Consider the following 17251-nt stretch of genomic DNA (forward strand, 5'->3'; position numbering starts at 1 on the left):
ACTGATGGGTGGAACATGACCAGACAGATGAAACCTTGAAGAACAAGAATGCAGCAGTGAGTGAGAAAGCTTAGGCTGGTGGCTAGAAGCAGATGAAGGGACAGTCTGTTTTGGGCAGCGGGATGGAGAGCAGGTAGAATGGCTTAGGTTACTCATTTGTTTTGCCACCCTATTTCCCGGTAAAACGAACAGCTTTGTTTTAGACTAGGCTCCCTGAAAACAGCCTCTGAGATGGAGTATTCTCTGCAGATGGACTACTCATCTGCAGAAAGTTGCTCACCTGGAGAAGGTTTACCAGGGAGTAGTCATGGGAGATACCCCTGAAGGAAGCAAGTGGGTAGGGCAGAGAAGTTGAGCTGTGATATGCTTGCAGCTAAGATCCTGCAAGGTGCTCAGAAACTGGGCTGGTCCTTCAGAATTGTCCCACATGGAGGTAGGGGGACTGAGTCTGTTATTGGTGGAATGGCACATTCCTCGGTCCTTTGTTCCCTGAAGGAAAGAATTCAAATGAGAGACATAGAGCAGTTTTAAGCAGCAGAAATTTTATTAAGCAAAGCAAGCAAGCTAAAGTATGGTCTCCCAAAGAGACTGGAGAGCCAGCCCTCTGAATGGAAACCAGAAGCAGCAATGAGGGCAGAGATGGTCTTTCGGTGTAGTGGAATCCTTCTCTGTGTCCTGCATCATTTTGATTGACAAGGTGATTCACAGCTTTAGGTTATATGACTTTTCTCCTTGTGTGCAGGTGTTTACCCATAAACATCCAAGCAAAGCCCATGGGGTGGGGGGAGAAAACCCACAATGCTAATTTATTTTAAATATGGCATAATGAACCTGGGTCATTTTGGACTACCTCTTTGGTCTTGGTGTGCCTGCACCAACCAGTGCTGGCAATTTGGAAGGATCAACTGTTTTTAACTTTGTACTTGGGCCTGATAAGACTGGGAACTTAGTTGTTCTTAAGTGCTAAAGGGAAGATCTCTGGGTATGTTCTGCTCAGTATCAAGGGGAAGGAGGAGGAGGGAAAGATGACAGTCCAGGATAGGGTAGGACTCACTCATGCTTGACTAGCTCCCTAATAATTCTTTGGATCATTACATCAGCCAGCTATTGGTCTAGGCTGTTCCCCGACAAGAGGTGGTGTTACTGTGGGCAAGATAGTTCCCTATAACTGAAGGCAGTGCCCAGAAAGGGACAGAGCTGTGAGTCATCAGTATTGATATTCTCAGAAGGTGGGGTATGCGTGTCCTGGCCTTGAAGACAAGAGGGGATGTGGTTGATGTACTGCAGTATCCACTAGAAGTATCTAGAAGCTGAAAATGCACTAAGATATCAGATGTTAGGCTTAAACAAATGGGAATAAATGGTGATAGCTTCTTCCTCTACCTGTGGAAAACATCTTTTTTCTGGTTATCAGATGGTCAGTGTTTTCACCTGGGGTGGTGGGTAGTACTTCAGGAAAATGACTAGAGGTTTGGACAAAATAGGAAAACTATTTCACCAGTAAGAACTAATGCCATTAAAATATTTCGAAGAGCTGGAGCCTGACAGGGCGAATGTGAAAAGAACACAGCCTGTTTTGACACTGGAAAAAGAACCAGTGAGGCCTTTGGAGACATGTTGTATTGGCTTTGCCTTCACAATGACTGGGAGAACTACAAAATGAGGGAGAAATGTGCACAAGGCAGACTTGTCCCAACTCAAATGCCAATAGTATAGAGAAACAATAGAGAAACATTTATGATCAAAGGAAGTTAGGTGCAACCTAATTATAAGTAGGATCACCAGGGCGTTTTTGAGATTGAAAGGGTTTTATGAATACTTAAGATGATTTGCATAGACCATAAGTGAGGCCAATGAACTAGGACCATGAGAGCCCTAGTCTAGTCCTAGTATAGGGGCCGGCAGGTACCCACATGGGTAAAGGGGTAAATCTAACCCAGGAACACAGTATGTGTGAAGAGTGTATGCAAAAACTTCCTATATGGCTTGGGAGTCCCTCTGTTATCATACTAACAATATATATATATATATATATATATATATATATATATATATATATTATATATAACGGGATTGAATGTTTCTCCTTCTGTGGCATAAGAACAGTTACCCAGCTTAGCCAAATTCCTGACTGATAAAAACCACCAACATGCCTAGGATGTTTAGTTTTAGTATGGGGATGTATTGAACCAGTAACCTCAACTCTTGTGATGGTAAAGGTATTCCCTCCACACCATGTTTTCCAACTCTTTTCACACCATGACATAGAGAGAAATTTATTAAAAAAAAAAAAAAACAACTTACATGCTTACTTTTATCTTTTAATTTTTTATTATAGTTGATTTACAGTGTTCTATCGATTTCTGCTGTGCAGAAAAGTGACCCAGTGGTACATATATGTACATTCTTCTGCTCATATTATCTCCCATCATGTTCAATTACGAGTGATTGGATATAGGTCGCTGCACTATACAGCAGGACCTCATTGCTTATCCATTTTAAATGTAATAGTTTGGGGGAGGGGAGCAAGATGGCAGAGGAGTAAGAGGTTGCACACACCTTCTCCCATAAACACATAAAAAAAAAACACATCTACATGTAAAATGACTCACACAAAACATCAACTGAATGCTGGCAGAAGAACTTAAACCTCCAAAAGGGCAAGAAACTCTTGACATAACTGGGTAGAACAAAAGAAAAAAAGAGGAAGGGAATCAGGACAGGACTAGCATTCCCTAGAGGGAGCTGTGAAGGAGAAAAGGAACCCACCTCTCGGGAAGCCACCTAACTGATGAAAGATGGGCTGAGTTGGTGGTACTTCAAAGTCACCAAGTAAAGCGTAGTAGCTGGACTGAGAACAGCAAAGCAGAGTGAGAGCTACACAGACCATCTCAATGACCAGCCTGGACACCACAGCCTGAGATGCTTGGGCAGGGGCTGGGCACTGAGACTCAGGCTCCGGAGGTCAGTCCCAGGGAAAGAACTGGGGATGGCATTGAGGGGCTGAGGAGAGGAACACCATGGCAGAGGGAACCTGGGAGAAGGTCTGGACCCTCAGGAGAAGCAAGGTGCCATTGTCTGGGAGGGGAGAGGAGGAGGAGCAGGCCACCATAGGAAACTCCCTGCACTGGAGCGTGTGCATGCCCACAGGCTTAGAGGGTGGGGTGGCTCTGCAGAGGCCACAGGCAGTGAGAAGCCTCTTGCTCACTTAAGGGAGATTAGGCACTTCTTGTGCAGGCTACCGGTGGCCAGGCATCTATTGTGTGGGCTAAGGGCATAAGGGGGCTAAGTGCAACATGGTGCTTCTCGCACAATCCACAGGTGGCAGGGGCAGACTACAGCGTTTGTCTCAGAGGCCAAAGGGAGGCGTGGCTTGCCACCACTGGGGGCCTGTGAGTGGGCTCCATCAGCAACCCCAGTCACCTCAGAGGTTGCCAAAAAGAAAAAGAAGGTATTGCAACCAAGCACCATACGCTGTTGCTCTCACTCCCCTGGGAACACACCCATCCTGCAGCTGCCACTGCCAAATGCTCTGGGTGACACCCAGACACTTGGTCACTGTCCCTTCCCAAGACCCTACAACTAGAGCAACTGGTACAGCACCTCCTGCATGGGCTAAGGGGGACACGGTGCTTCTTGCATGGTCTGTAGGCAGCAGGGGCAAACCACCACAGTTATCCCTGATTCCAGAGTGGGCATGGCCCATTGCCATTGTAGATACCTGAACAAAAATCACTTGCAGCCCCATTCACCTAAACAGAGCCACAGAGGCGGGCATTGTGACAGAACACCACCAGTTGGTGCTCTCGCACCCCTAGGAACACACCCGCCCTGCTGTTGCCATTGCCAAATGTTCTGGGCAGTACCCACACGCCTGGTCTCTGTTATGTTCCAGGATCCTGCAACGAGGAGCACCCTTTACAACACCTAATATGTGGTCTAAGTGAGACGGGTTGCCTCATGCATGGTCTACAAGTGGTGGGGGCAAACCACCACAGTTATCACTGACTCTAGAGATGGTCATGGCCTGCTCCCAATAGGGGCCTATGAACAGGCACTACCTGTGGTTCCAGTCACCTCAGAGGAGGGTATTGCAATCCAACACAAGCTGTTATTGCTCTCACTCCCCTGGGAACTCACACACTCTGCTGTTGCTACTGCTTTGGTCAACTTGAAGATCTGCCTAGAGCATATTACCACTTCCCAGGGCCCTGCAACTAGGAGTAGCCTGTGCCACCTTCCTGTAGGTCCTTGCTTCTGTTGAGATCCCAATGACCAGGCACTGACTGCTGGCCCTACCCATTGCCTCCTTCTCCCTGAAAACACACTGAGCATCCTGGGGACAATAGCCTGCTCACACCGAAGAAAGAGACAGCAAATATTCAAACTCCCACACCAAAAATAAATAGTACCCCCCCAAAAAATACAAAGGGGTACTCTTGCATGGATGTAGTCTTACAAGACTACAGTTTGGCTTCCCCAAACTCACAGAAAAAGAAAAACACAAGCAAGATGAAGAAGCACAGAAACCATTCCCAGTTAAAGGAAGAGGAGAATTCACCTAAATCAGACAACAATGAAACAGACCTCTGCAGTCTGATGAACACTGAGTTCAAAACGGAGGTATTGAAAATACTGAAGTAATGAAGAGAGGATATGAACAGTAATGCAGATTCCTTTAGAAAGGAACTAGAAAATATAAGGAGGAGCCAAGAAAAACTATAAAATTCATTTGCAGAGATACAAACTGAGCTAAAGGCAATAAAGAGCAGAATGAATAATGCAGAGGAATGAATTAGTGATGTGGAAGATAAAATAATGGAAATCATAAAATAATGGAAATCACCCAATCAGCACAGCAGACAGAAAACCAAATGAAAAAAACATGAAAGCAATATAAGATATCTATGGGATAATATAAAGCTGGTCAATCTATGCATAATAGTAATTCCAGAAGGAAAAGAAAAAGAAAAGGGAATTGAAAATATATTTCAAGAAATTATGGAGGAAGGAGGACAAGATGGCGGAGGAGTAGGGGGACACGCTCGCCCTCTCCCACAAACACAACAAAAAAAGCACATCTACAGAAGAAATGACTCGCACAGAACAGCAACCAATCGCTGGCAGAGGAACCTAAACTCCAATAACGGCAAGAAGTTCGTGACATCATTGGGCAGAAAGGAAGAAAAGAGGAGAGTGAGAGAAGGTGAATCCCAGCGGGACGGGCGCTCCCGAAAGGGAACTGCGGAGGAGAAAGGGATCCCGCACCCTGGAAAGTCACCTACCGGGGGAAAGATCAAACGAACGGGAGGACTCTCCAGATGCAGAGAAGAGTGTAGCAGTAAGTTGGAGTACGGAAAAGCTGATCAAGAACCCAACGGACCATCTGAACTACGGGCACAGTCACCAAAAATTGAGACGCCTGGGTGGGGGCTGGGCACCGAGACCTCGCCTCTGAAGGTTGGTCCCCGAGAGGGGGCCAGGGGACGCCTGGGTGGGGGCTGGGCACCGAGACCTCGGCTCCAGAGATTAGTCCCCGGGCTAGGGGGGCGGGGAAGAGCAGAAACTGCTTGGGAGGTCTCTAAACCATTTGACGGGGCAGAGACTGCCTGGGAGACTAGAAAACAAAGCTGTCGCAGAGGAAGGGAGCAATACTCTAGGGGTGGGGAAGTGGAAAGCCGCCTCAGAGGGAACCTGGGAGAAGAGCCTGGTCTGCGCCCGTGCTGGGGAGCGGAGAGAAGAAGGGGTGGGTTCCCATAGAATACCCCCCACGCCACAGCAAGCTTACAGGCCCGCTAGCTAGCAGAAAGCTGTGCTTCCCAGTGCATTCCCTCCCCCCCACCCCCGCCACCCCCTACGCTCTCGCGGAACCTGGGGCTGCCTGCCATCCAGGAGGGCTGGCCTCAACAATTGCCTGAAGCCTACCACCGCAGGGGCTCTCCCTGCACAGGCCTGCTTGCCCTTTGGAGGGGCTACACTTCCACAGAGCAGCACCAAACACCACCAGCCCCCTAGAAAAGGCCTGCAGCCCAGAAAAGCTAGAACAAGCCTAGCCAGGCCGTGAATAGATCGGCCTAATTCTCCGACGGTTTTTCTGAGACGGGCTCCCCCGGGGAGGAGCCTCTTGGGTCTCCAAGGGCCTTGCTACCCGCCCAAGACCCCAGGGGGTGCTAAGACCTAGTGGACCAGCTGCATAGGACTGCCAGCTCCAGGCAGGACCCCCTGCAGCCCAGAAAAGCTGCAACAAGCCTGGCCGAATCGGGAAAAGATCTCAGACGGTTTTTCTGAGTCGGGCTGCCCTGGGGAGGAGCCTCTTGAGTCTCCAAGGGCCCTGCTACCCGCCCAAGACCCCAAGGGGTGCTGAGACCTAGTGGACCAGCTGCATAGGACTGCCAGCTCCAGGCAGGACCCCCTGCAGCCCAGAAAAGCTGCAACAAGCCTGGCCGAATCGGGAAAAGATCTCAGACGGTTTTTCTGAGTCGGGCTGCCCTGGGGAGGAGCCTCTTGAGTCTCCAAGGGCCCTGCTACCCGCCCAAAACCCCAGGGGGTGCTGAGAACCAAGTGAAATCTGCTACCATCGTGGGGTGGACCTCCCAGTCCTGTCTGCCCTCAGGAAGTCCTCCTTTGCTTCAAAGAAACACTGTTAGTCCCATCAACACTCCAGAAAAGCCACACTGCCTCAAAAAAGATTGACCAACAACGACAGCCCTCAGGAAATATTCCAGGGCAGTGACAAGGCAAACACTACCCGATAACGGAGAGTACAACTCCCTCAGGAGAAAGAAGACAACAAGCAAGATGAAGAAGCTGAGAAACCACCCCCAGTCAAACCAACAGGAGAACTCACCTAAAACAGTCAACAATGAAACAGATCTCTGCAGTCAGACAGACCTGGAATTCAAAAGAGAAATACTGAAAATACTGAAGGAATTAAGAGAAGATATGAACAGTAATGCAGATACCCTCAGAAAGGAGCTAGAAAATATAAGGAGGAGCCAAGAAAAACTAGAACATTCATTTGCAGAGATGCAAACTGAACTAGGGGCAGTAAAAACCAGAATGAATAATGCAGAAGAACGAATCAGTGATATGGAAGATAGAATAATGGAAATCACTCAATCTGGTCAACAGACAGAAAACCGAATCAAAAAACTGGAAAGCAATATAAGAGACCTATGGGATAATATAAAACGGGCCAATCTATGCATAATAGGAATTCCAGAAGGAGTAGAAAAAGATAAGGGAATGGAAAATATATTTGAAGAAATTATCGATGGAAACTTCCCAAATCTAAAGGATACTGGATTCAAGATACAAGAAGCACAGAGGGCCCCAAACAAACTGAACCCAAACAGGCCCACATCAAGACACATCATAATAAAAATGGCAAAATTTAGTGATAAAGAGAGGATCCTAAAGGCAGCAAGAGAAAAACAGAATGTTACCTACAAGGGAACCCCCATAAGAATATCAGCTGATTTCTCTACAGAAACACTACAGGCCAGGAGGGAATGGCAAGAGATATTTAAAGTGCTAAAAGGAAAAAATATGCAACCTAGAATACTTTATCCAGCAAGAATATCATTTAAAATAGAAGGGGAAATAAAAATTTTTCCCAACAAAAACTTAAAGAATACAGCAACACAAAACCCAGGTTAAAGGAAATATTGAAAGGGCTTCTCTAAACCAAAAAGAAAGGAAGGAAAGGGAAGAAAAAAGAAAAGAAAAAAAAAAAGAAGAAGAAGAAGAGGAAGAACTAGGACTGAGGAAACCGCAATCAGAGAGCAGTCACTCAAAAAAGCCAGCATACAGATTTAATCATGAACATGCTTCAAACAAAATAAAATTAAAAAGAAAAAAATAAAAGAGTCATCAAAACCATAAAATGTGGGCAAGGGATGTTAGGAGGTAAATAATCCTTTTTGTTTGTATGTATGTCTCTCTTCTTAATTTTAATATAATAATGAAGTGTTTGAACTTACAGGACCATCAGGCTAAAACACACAATTATGGGAAGGGGTTAGCATACTTAAAAAACAGGGCAACCACAAGCCAAAACCAAATATTGCATTTGCAAAAAATGAAAAAAAAAATACACTCAAGCAGATAATAACAGGAGACCATCCAACCAAAAAAAAAAAAAAAAAAAAAAAAAGAATGGAGAACCATAGAATCAACTGGAACACGAGGATCAAATGGCAATAAATAATCATCTATCAATTATCACCTTAAATGTCAATGGACTGAATGCCCCAATCAAAAGACACAGAATGGCTGAGTGGATAAAAAGGCAAAAACCTTCAATATGCTGCCTAGAAGAAACTCACCTTAGGACAAAAGATACATATAGATTGAAAGTGAAAGGCTGGGGAAAAGTATTTCATGCCAATAGACATGACAGAAAAGCAGGAGTCGCAACGCTCATATCAGACAAAATAGACTTTAAAACAAAAGACATAAAGAAAGACAAAGAAGGACACTATTTAATGATTAAGGGATCCATCCAAGGAGAGGATGTTACTATCATCAACATATATGCCCCAAACATAGGAGCACCCAGATACATACAACAAATATTAACAGACATAAAGGGAGATATTGATGAGAATACAATCATAGTAGGAGACCTAAATACCCCCCTCACATCAATGGACAGATCCTCTAGACAGAAAACCAATAAAGCAACAGAGATCCTAAAGGAAACAATAGAAAAGTTAGACTTAATTGATATCTTCAGGATACTACATCCAAAAAAATCAGAATACACATTCTTCTCAAATGCTCATGGAACATTCTCAAGAATCAACCACATATTGGGACATAAAGCGAATCTCAATAAATTTAGGAGCATAGAAATTATCTCAAGTATCTTCTCTGACCACAATGCCATGAAATTAGAAATCAACCATTTGAAAAGCAAAGAGAAAAAACCTACTCCATGGAGACTAAACAACATGCTACTAAAAAACAAATGGGTCAATGAGGAAATCAAGAAGGAAATTAAAAACTACCTTGAAACAAATGATAATGAAGACACAACCTCTCAAAATCTATGGGATGCTGCGAAAACAGTGCTCAGAGGGAAATTTATAGCAATACAGGCCTTTCTCAAAAAAGAAGAAAGATCCCAAATTGACAACTTAACCCTCCACCTAAATGAATTAGAAAAAGAAGAACAAAAAAGTCCTAAAGTCAGCAGAAGGAAGGAAATTATAAAGATCAAAGAGGAAATCAATAAAATAGAGACTCAAAAAACAATAGAGAAAATTAATAAAACCAAGAGCTGGTTCTTTGAAAAGGTGAACAAAATTGATAAACCCCTGGCCAGACTCACTAAAAAGAGGAGAGAAAGAACCCAAATCACCAAAATTATAAATGAAAAAGGAGAAATCACAACGGATACAGCAGAAATACAAAAAACCATAAGAGACTACTATGAACAACTGTATGGCAACAAGTTTGACAATCTGGAAGAAATGGACAATTTTCTAGAATCTTACAGCCTGCCAAAACTGAATCAAGCAGAAACAGACCAACTGAACAGACCGATGACTAGAAATGAAATTGAAGAGGTCATAAAATCACTCCCTACAAATAAAAGTCCAGGACCAGATGGCTTCACAGGTGAATTCTATCAAACATATAAAGAGGAATTGGTGCCCATCCTTCTTAAACTCTTTCAAAAGGTTGAAGAAGAAGGAATACTCCCAAAGACATTCTATGAGGCCACCATCACCCTCATTCCAAAACCAGACAGAGATACCACCAAAAAAGAAAACTATCGGCCAATATCATTGATGAATATAGATGCAAAAATTCTCAACAAAATCTTAGCCAACCGAATCCAACAACATACCAAAAAAATTGTACACCATGACCAGGTTGGGTTCATCCCAGGTTCACAAGGATGGTTCAACATACGCAAATCAATCAGCATCATACACCACATTAACAAAAAAAAAGTCAAAAATCATATGATCATCTCAATAGACGCAGAAAAAGCATTTGAAAAAGTTCAACATCCATTCATGATCAAGACCCTGCCAAAGTGGGCATAGAGGGAACATTCGTGAATATAATCAAAGCCATTTATGATAAACCCACAGCAAATATAATCCTCAATGGGGAAAAACTGAAAGCCTTCTCACTCAAATCTGGAACAAGACAGGGATGCCCACTCTCACCACTGCTCTTCAACATAGTTATGGAAGCCCTAGCCACAGCAATTAGACAAATAAAAGAAATAAAAGGCATCCATATAGGAAAAGAAGAGATCAAACTGTCACTGTATGCAGATGACATGATACTATACATAGAAAACCCTAAGGACTCAACCCCAACACTCCTTGAACTGATTAATAAATTCAGCAAAGTGGCAGGCTATAAGATTAACATTCAGAAGTCAGTTGCATTTCTGTATACCAGCAATGAAACATTAGAAAAGGAATACAAAAATACGATACCTTTTAAAATTGTACCTCGCAAAATCAAATACCAGAATACACCTGACCAAAGAGGTAAAGGACCTATGTGCTGAGAACTATAAAACTTTAATCAAAGAAATCAAAGAAGATGTAAAGAAATGGAAAGATATTCCATGTTCCTGGATTGGAAAAATCAATATTGTGAAAATGGCCATCCTACCCAAAGCAATCTACAGATTCAATGCAATCCCTATCAAATGACCCATGACATTTTTCACAGAACTAGAACAAACAATCCAAACATTTATATGGAACCACAAAAGACCCAGAATCACCAAAGCAATTCTGAGAAACAAAAACCAAGCAGGAGGCATAACTCTCCCAGACTTCAAGAAATACTACAAAGCCACAGTCATCAAAACAGTGTGGTACTGGTATCAAAACAGACAGACAGACCAATGGAACAGAATAGAGAATCCGGAAATTAACCCTGACACCTATGGTCAATTAATCTTTGACAAGGGAGGCAAGAACATAAAATGGGAAAAGGAAAGTCTATTCAGCAAGCATTGCTGGGAAACCTGGACAGCTGCATGCAAAGCAATGAAACTAGAACACACCCTCACACCATGCACAAAAATAAACTCAAAATGGCTGAAAGACTTAAATATGAGACAAGACACCATCAAACTCCTAGAAGAAAACATAGGCAAAACACTCTCTGACATCAACATCATGAATATTTTCTCAGGTCAGTCTCCCAAAGCAATAGAAATTAGAGCAAAAATAAACCCATGGGACCTCATCAAACTGAAAAGCTTTTGCACAGCAAAGAAAACAAAAAGACAACTTACAGAATGGGAGAAAATAGTTTCAAATGATGCAACAGACAAGGGCTTAATCTCTAGAATATATAAGCAACTTATACAACTCAACAGCAAAAAAGCCAATCAATCAATGGAAAAATGGGCAAAAGACCTGAATAGACATTTCTCCAAAGAAGATACACAGAAGGCCAGCAAACACATGAAAAAATGCTCAACATCGCTGATTATAAGAGAAATGCAAATCAAAACTACCATGAGATACCACCTCACACCAGTCAGAATGGCCATCATTAATAAATCCACAAATAACAAGTGCTGGAGGGGCTGTGAAGAAAAGGGAACCCTCCTGCACTGCTGGTGGGAATGTCAACTGGTACAGCCACTATGGAGAACAGTTTGGAGATACCTTAGAAATCTATACACAGAACTTCCATATGACCCCACAATCCCACTCTTGGGCATCTATCCGGACAAAGCTCTACTTAAAAGAGACACATGCACCCGCATGTTCATTGCAGCACTATTCACAATAGCCAGGACATGGAAACAATCCAAATGTCCATCGACAGGGGATTGGATTCGGAAGAGGTGGTATATATACACAATGGAATACTACTCAGCCATAAAAAAGGATGACATCATGCCATTTGCAGCAGCATGGATGGAACTAGAGAATCTCATCCTGAGTGAAATGAGCCAGAAAGACAAAGACAAATACCATATGATATCACTTATAACTGGAATCTAATATCCAGCACAAATGAACATCTCCTCAGAAGAGAAAATCATGGACTTGGAGAAGAGACTTGTGGTTGCCTGATGGGAGGGGGAGGGAGTGGGAGGGATCGGGAGCTTGGGCTTATCAGACACAACCTAGAATAGATTTATAAGGAGATCCTGCTGAATAGCATTGAGAACTATGTCTAGATACTTATGTTGCAACAGAAGAAATGGGGGGGGGAAACTGTAATTGTAAAATATACATGTAAGGATAACCTGACCCCCTTGCTGTACAGTGGGAAAATAAAATAAAATAAAATGAAAAAAGAAATTATGGCTGAAAACGTTCCAAATAAAAAGCATACTGATATCAAGATATAGGAAGCACAGAGGGCCCAAAACAAGCTGAATCCTAACAGGCCCACACCAAGACATATTTTAATAAAAATGGCAAAAGTTAGAGGATTCTAAAGGCAGCAAGATGAAAACAAACTGTTAAATATAAGGGAACCCCCAAAAGGCTATCGGCTGATTTCTCTACAGAACCACTATAGGCCAGAAGGGAGTGGCAAATATATTTAAAATGCTGAAAGGAAAAAATGTGCAGTCTAGAATAATCTATCCAGCAAGAATATCATTTAAATTAGAAGTGGAAATAAAGAATTTCTCCAACAAACAAAAGCTAAAAGAGTACAGCAATACTAAACCCATTCTAAAAGAAATACTGAAAGGGCTTCTCTAAATTAGAGGAAAAAGAAAGATTAGGATGGAGGAAACCAGAATTGGAAAGCAGACACTTAAATAAGCCAGCATACAGATGTAAACTTGAAGATGTTAAAAAAAAAAAAAAAGCCATCAAAATCGTACAATATGGGGAAGGAAAGTAAGAAAATACAGATTCTTTTTTTTTTATTTTAATAATGTGTCTGAGCCTATACGACTATCAGGGAATGGGTTAATGTGCTTAAAAAACAGGGCAACCACAAAACAAAACTGAACATTACATTCACAAAAACTACAAAGAAAAGTACTCAAGCATAAAATAAATGGAAACTATCCAACCCAAAAAAGAAGAAAAAAGAAACTTAGGATCAACTGGAAAACAAGTTTTAAAATGGCAATAAATATGTATCTATCAATAATTACCTTAAATGTCAATGGACTAAATGCTCCAATCAAGACACAGAGTGGCAGATTGGATAAAAAAGCAAAAACCTTCAATCTGCTGCCTACAAGAAACTCACTTCAGAGCAAAGAACACATACAGATTGAAAGTGAGGGAATGGGAAAAGATATTTCATGCCAATGGACAAGACAGGAAAGCAGGAGTTGCAATACTCATATCAGACTAAATAGACTTTAAAATGAAGGCCATAATGAAAGACAAAGAAGGATACTATTTAATGGTTAAAGGATCCATTCAAGAAGAGGATATTACAATCGTCAATATATATGCCCCTTATCTAGGAGCACCCAGATACCTCCAACAAATACTAACAGACATAAAAGGAGAAATTCATGGGAATACAATAACATTAGGAGACTTTAACACCCCACTCACAACAATGGACAGATATTCTAGACAGAAAATCAATAAGGCAACAGAGATCCTATGGACACGATAGAAAAATGAGACTTAATTGACATTTCGGGACATTACATCCAAAAAAATCAGAATATACATTCTTCTCAAATGCGCATGGAACATTCTCAAGGATCAGTCACATACTGGGGCACAAAGCTAACCTCAACAAATTTAAGAGTGCAGAAATTGTTTCAAGTATCTTCTCCGACCACAATGGCATGAAAGTAGAAATCAACCACAGGAAAAGAAATGAGAAAAAACTTACTACATGGAGACTAAACAACATGCTACTAAAAAACCAACGGGTCAATGAGGAAATCAAGAAGGAAATTAAAAAATACCTCGAGACAAATGATAATGACACAACCACTGAAAATCTATGGGATGCCACAAAAGTGGCGCCAAGAGGGAAATTCATAGCAATACAGGGCTTCCTCTAAAAAGGAGAAAAATCTCAAATCGATAACTTAACCCAACACCTAAATGAATTAGAAAAAGAACAACAACAACAACAACAAAAAAAACACCCTAAAGTCAGCAGAAGGAAGGAAATCATAAAGATTAGAGAGGAAATCAATAAAATAGAGATTCAAAAAAAAAAAAAAAGAAAGAAAGAAATCAGTAACACCAAGAGCTGGTTCTTTGAAAAGCTAAACAAAATTGACAAACCTCTGGCCAGACTCACCCACAAGAGGAGAGAAAAAACCCAAATAAACAAAATAAGAAATGAAAAAGGAGAAGTCATAACGGATACTACAGAAATACAAAAAACCATGAGAGAATACTATGAACAATTATAAGCCAACAAATTTGACAACCTGGAAGAAATGGACAACTTCCTAGAGACCTACAGCCTGTCAAAACTGAATCAAGAAGAAATAGACCAACTGAACAGACCGATCATGAGAAATGAAATTGAATATGTCCTAAAAACACTCCCTACAAGTCAAAGTCCAGGACCAGATGGCTTCACAGGTGAATTCTACCAAACATACAAAGAGGAACTTATACCCATCCTTCTTAAACTTTTTCAAAAGGTCGAAGAAGAAGGAACACTCCCAAAGACATTCCACGATGCCACCATCACCCTAATTCCAAAACCAGACAAAGATACCACCAGAAAAGAAAACTATAGGCCAATATCTTTGATGAATGTAGACGCAAAAATTATCAGCAAAATTTTAGCCAACCAAATCCAACAACATATAAAAAAGATCATACACCACGACCAGGTGGGATTCATCCCAGGTACACAAGGATGGTTCAACATGTGCAAATCAATCAATGTCATACAATCAAAAGAAAAGTCAAAAACCACATGATCATCTCAATAGATGCAGAAAAAGCATTTGACAAAGTCCAACATCCATTCATGATCAAAACTCTTACCAAAGCAGGCATAGAGGGAACATACCTTAACATAATCAAAGACATTTATGACAAACCCACAGCAAATATAATCCTCAATGGAGAAAAGCTGAAAGCCTTCCCACTAAAATCTGGAACAAGACAAGGATGCCCACTCTCATCACTGTTATTCAACACAGTATTGGAAGTCCTAGCCACAGCAATCAGACAAACAAAATAAAAGGCATCCAAATAGGAAGAGAAGAGGTAAAACTGTCAGTGTATGCAGATGACATGATAGCATATATAGAAAACCCTAAGGACTCAACCCAAAAACTACTTGAACTGAACAACAAATTCAGCAAAGTAGCAGGATATAAGATTAACATTCAGAAGTCAGTCGCATTTCTGTATACTCACAATGAAATATTAGAAAAGGAATGCAAAAATACGATACCTTTTAAAATCTCACCCCAAAAAATCAAATACCTAGGAATAAACCTGACCAAGGAGGTGAATAACTTACATTGTGAGAACTATAAAACATTAATCAAGGAAATTAAAGATGATTCAAAGAAACGGAAAGACAGTCCAGGTTCCTAGGTGGGAAAATTTAATATTGTAAAAATGGCCATACTACCCAAAGCAATCTACAGATTCAATGCAATCCCTATCAAATTACCCAGGACATTTTTCACAGAACTACAACAAACAATCCAAAATTTTGGGGAGTGAAGTGCTTGGGGCGCTTGGTTTTAATAAATACAAACTATTGCCTTTATAATGGATTAGCAATGAGATCCTGCTGTGTGGCACTGGGAAGTATATCTAGTCACTTATGATAGAACATGATAATGTGCAAAAATATAATGTGTACATGTATGTGTAACTTGGTCACCATGCTGTACAGTAGAAAAAAAATTGCTTTGGGGAAATAACTATTAAAAAATAATAATAAATAAATGTAATATTTTGCAGCAGTCAACCTCAGACTTCTCCATCCCACTCCCTTCCCTCTCCCTTGGCAACCACAAGTCTGTTCCCCCAGTCTGTTAGTCTGTTTCTGTTTTGTAGATAGGTTCATCTGTGCCATACTTAATTTCCAGATATAAGTGGTATCATGGTATTTGTGTTTCTCTTTCTGACTGACTTCACTCAGTATGAGAGTCTCTCGCTCCATCCATATTGCTGCAAATGGCATTATTTTATTCTTTTTATGGCTGAGTAGTATTCCATTGTGTATGTATACCACTTCTTCTTAATTCATTCATCTGTAGATGGACATTTAGGTTGTTTCCATGTCTTGGCTATTGTGAACAGTGTTGTAATGAACATAGCAGTGCATGTGTCTTTTTGAATTGTCGTTTTGTCCAGATATATGCCCAGGAGTGGGATTGCTAGATCAAATGGTAGTTCTATATTTAGTTTTCTGAGGAACATCCATACTATTTTCCATAGTGGTTGTACCAATTTACATTCCCACCAACAGTATAGGAGGCTTCCCTTTTCTCCACACCCACTCCAGCATTTGTTATCTGTATACTTATTAATGACATCCATTCTGACTGGTGTGTGGTAATACCTCATTGTAGTTCTGATTTGCATTTCTCTAATAATTAGTAATGTTAAGCATTTTTTCATGTGCCTGTTGGCCATCCCCTATGTTTTCTTTGGAGAAATGTCTATTTAGGTCATCTGCTCATTTTTTGATTGAATTGTATGAGTTGTTTGTATATTTTGGATATTAAGCCCTTGTCGGTTGCATCATTTGAACATATTTTCTCCTCTTTCATAGGTTGTCTTTTTGGTGTTTTCTTTTTTTTATGGATTCCTTTGCTGTGCAAAAGCTTCTAAGTTTGATTAGGTACCATTAGGTTATTTTTGTTTTTATTTCTATTGCCTTGGGAGACTGATTTAAGGAAACATTTGTACGGTTGATGTCAGAGAATGTTTTATGTATGTTTTCTCAGGAGTTTTATGGTGTCTTGTCTTATGTTAAGTCTTTAAGCATTTTTTTTACCCAACAAGAGGGCTTCACATATTTATTACTGAAGCAAAGCGCTATGCAGAAACACCAACACAAAGAGGACCTATTTCCTGATATATACAACTGTGGCTGTGATGTTTGTGATATGGTAAGATGCAAGTGACTGCCATACAGCATAAATATGTGTGCCACTTCATGTGCAGAGGCTCCTTTTAGACCCAGCTTGGTTCTTCTCCAATGTCTTCTAGTTGTAACTGATTTTATTACCAGTTTTCATTCAACTCCATTGGGGGATGGGACGATTTTGCTTTTGCTTCTTGGTCAGGAATCACTTGATCCTGAAAGTCTTATGAATAGACAT

The 17251-nt window shown here is 41.2% G+C and overlaps 1 pseudogene; it reads right to left on the bottom strand.

The window, feature by feature from the left end:
* On the bottom strand, positions 393 to 17251 carry LOC110257668 (annotated as a pseudogene).

Source organism: Sus scrofa, chromosome X, assembly GCF_000003025.6.
Source record: "Sus scrofa isolate TJ Tabasco breed Duroc chromosome X, Sscrofa11.1, whole genome shotgun sequence".
NCBI lineage: Eukaryota > Metazoa > Chordata > Mammalia > Artiodactyla > Suidae > Sus > Sus scrofa.